This window comes from Haemaphysalis longicornis, unplaced genomic scaffold (genome assembly GCF_048455015.1).
Source record: "Haemaphysalis longicornis isolate Haplotype H1 unplaced genomic scaffold, Haemaphysalis longicornis Haplotype H1 scaffold_11, whole genome shotgun sequence".
Classification (NCBI taxonomy): domain Eukaryota; kingdom Metazoa; phylum Arthropoda; class Arachnida; order Ixodida; family Ixodidae; genus Haemaphysalis; species Haemaphysalis longicornis.
Window position 1 is genome coordinate 49207783 of NW_027526214.1, and position 3803 is coordinate 49211585.

Here is a 3803-nt window from a genome sequence, read left to right on the forward strand (position 1 = left end):
AAGAGGGTTCAAAGCTGGTCGACCACTCTGGACATGTCGTAGACACTCGAGTCACGACCCGGGGGTTAAAATGAAGGTCCCCTTCACCCCGATTAGTCCGAATGGCGCTGGCTACCACCCCCAAGCACAGGAAACAAACATACCTAACATAAATACCCCAGAAAGTGAATGGGAAAATCGCCCCGCCGGTAGCGTAGTGGTTATCGCACCAGACCGGTATTCTGGAGGTCGTGGGTTCGGATCCCACCTGGCGGGCATTTTTTCTTCACTTTCTTTCTTTCTTTCCAAATTCCTAATCTGTTTCAATGATCTACCACATCCTCCCCTTTGCTTTCCGAGGTTTTCTCGACTGCCAACCCCTATTTCTGTGTTATTTTCAACGAGCCCCTCATTTCCTATTCTGATTCGCTACATGCATAGCGAGGGCCTCTGTTCTGGCAGTCTTGGTGCCAAAGGGAGCTTAAGAGGGTTCAAAGCTGGTCGACCACTCTGGACATGTCGTAGACACTCGAGTCACGACCCGGGGGTTAAAATGAAGGTCCCCTTCACCCCGATTAGTCCGAATGGCGCTGGCTACCACCCCCAAGCACAGGAAACAAACATACCTAACATAAATACCCCAGAAAGTGAATGGGAAAATCGCCCCGCCGGTAGCGTAGTGGTTATCGCACCAGACCGGTATTCTGGAGGTCGTGGGTTCGGATCCCACCTGGCGGGCATTTTTTCTTCACTTTCTTTCTTTCTTTCCAAATTCCTAATCTGTTTCAATGATCTACCACATCCTCCCCTTTGCTTTCCGAGGTTTTCTCGACTGCCAACCCCTATTTCTGTGTTATTTTCAACGAGCCCCTCATTTCCTATTCTGATTCGCTACATGCATAGCGAGGGCCTCTGTTCTGGCAGTCTTGGTGCCAAAGGGAGCTTAAGAGGGTTCAAAGCTGGTCGACCACTCTGGACATGTCGTAGACACTCGAGTCACGACCCGGGGGTTAAAATGAAGGTCCCCTTCACCCCGATTAGTCCGAATGGCGCTGGCTACCACCCCCAAGCACAGGAAACAAACATACCTAACATAAATACCCCAGAAAGTGAATGGGAAAATCGCCCCGCCGGTAGCGTAGTGGTTATCGCACCAGACCGGTATTCTGGAGGTCGTGGGTTCGGATCCCACCTGGCGGGCATTTTTTCTTCACTTTCTTTCTTTCTTTCCAAATTCCTAATCTGTTTCAATGATCTACCACATCCTCCCCTTTGCTTTCCGAGGTTTTCTCGACTGCCAACCCCTATTTCTGTGTTATTTTCAACGAGCCCCTCATTTCCTATTCTGATTCGCTACATGCATAGCGAGGGCCTCTGTTCTGGCAGTCTTGGTGCCAAAGGGAGCTTAAGAGGGTTCAAAGCTGGTCGACCACTCTGGACATGTCGTAGACACTCGAGTCACGACCCGGGGGTTAAAATGAAGGTCCCCTTCACCCCGATTAGTCCGAATGGCGCTGGCTACCACCCCCAAGCACAGGAAACAAACATACCTAACATAAATACCCCAGAAAGTGAATGGGAAAATCGCCCCGCCGGTAGCGTAGTGGTTATCGCACCAGACCGGTATTCTGGAGGTCGTGGGTTCGGATCCCACCTGGCGGGCATTTTTTCTTCACTTTCTTTCTTTCTTTCCAAATTCCTAATCTGTTTCAATGATCTACCACATCCTCCCCTTTGCTTTCCGAGGTTTTCTCGACTGCCAACCCCTATTTCTGTGTTATTTTCAACGAGCCCCTCATTTCCTATTCTGATTCGCTACATGCATAGCGAGGGCCTCTGTTCTGGCAGTCTTGGTGCCAAAGGGAGCTTAAGAGGGTTCAAAGCTGGTCGACCACTCTGGACATGTCGTAGACACTCGAGTCACGACCCGGGGGTTAAAATGAAGGTCCCCTTCACCCCGATTAGTCCGAATGGCGCTGGCTACCACCCCCAAGCACAGGAAACAAACATACCTAACATAAATACCCCAGAAAGTGAATGGGAAAATCGCCCCGCCGGTAGCGTAGTGGTTATCGCACCAGACCGGTATTCTGGAGGTCGTGGGTTCGGATCCCACCTGGCGGGCATTTTTTCTTCACTTTCTTTCTTTCTTTCCAAATTCCTAATCTGTTTCAATGATCTACCACATCCTCCCCTTTGCTTTCCGAGGTTTTCTCGACTGCCAACCCCTATTTCTGTGTTATTTTCAACGAGCCCCTCATTTCCTATTCTGATTCGCTACATGCATAGCGAGGGCCTCTGTTCTGGCAGTCTTGGTGCCAAAGGGAGCTTAAGAGGGTTCAAAGCTGGTCGACCACTCTGGACATGTCGTAGACACTCGAGTCACGACCCGGGGGTTAAAATGAAGGTCCCCTTCACCCCGATTAGTCCGAATGGCGCTGGCTACCACCCCCAAGCACAGGAAACAAACATACCTAACATAAATACCCCAGAAAGTGAATGGGAAAATCGCCCCGCCGGTAGCGTAGTGGTTATCGCACCAGACCGGTATTCTGGAGGTCGTGGGTTCGGATCCCACCTGGCGGGCATTTTTTCTTCACTTTCTTTCTTTCTTTCCAAATTCCTAATCTGTTTCAATGATCTACCACATCCTCCCCTTTGCTTTCCGAGGTTTTCTCGACTGCCAACCCCTATTTCTGTGTTATTTTCAACGAGCCCCTCATTTCCTATTCTGATTCGCTACATGCATAGCGAGGGCCTCTGTTCTGGCAGTCTTGGTGCCAAAGGGAGCTTAAGAGGGTTCAAAGCTGGTCGACCACTCTGGACATGTCGTAGACACTCGAGTCACGACCCGGGGGTTAAAATGAAGGTCCCCTTCACCCCGATTAGTCTGAATGGCGCTGGCTACCACCCCCAAGCACAGGAAACAAACATACCTAACATAAATACCCCAGAAAGTGAATGGGAAAATCGCCCCGCCGGTAGCGTAGTGGTTATCGCACCAGACCGGTATTCTGGAGGTCGCGGGTTCGGATCCCACCTGGCGGGCATTTTTTCTTCACTTTCTTTCTTTCTTTCCAAATTCCTAATCTGTTTCAATGATCTACCACATCCTCCCCTTTGCTTTCCGAGGTTTTCTCGACTGCCAACCCCTATTTCTGTGTTATTTTCAACGAGCCCCTCATTTCCTATTCTGATTCGCTACATGCATAGCGAGGGCCTCTGTTCTGGCAGTCTTGGTGCCAAAGGGAGCATAAGAGGGTTCAAAGCTGGTCGACCACTCTGGACATGTCGTAGACACTCGAGTCACGACCCGGGGATTAAAATGAAGGTCCCCTTCACCCCGATTAGTCCGAATAGCGCTGGCTACCACCCCCAAGCACAGGAAACAAACATACCTAACATAAATACCCCAGAAAGTGAATGGGAAAATCGCCCCGCCGGTAGCGTAGTGGTTATCGCACCAGACCGGTATTCTGGAGGTCGTGGGTTCGGATCCCACCTGGCGGGCATTTTTTCTTCACTTTCTTTCTTTCTTTCCAAATTCCTAATCTGTTTCAATGATCTACCACATCCTCCCCTTTGCTTTCCGAGGTTTTCTCGACTGCCAACCCCTATTTCTGTGTTATTTTCAACGAGCCCCTCATTTCCTATTCTGATTCGCTACATGCATAGCGAGGGCCTCTGTTCTGGCAGTCTTGGTGCCAAAGGGAGCTTAAGAGGGTTCAAAGCTGGTCGACCACTCTGGACATGTCGTAGACACTCGAGTCACGACCCGGGGGTTAAAATGAAGGTCCCCTTCACCCCGATTAGTCCGAATAGCG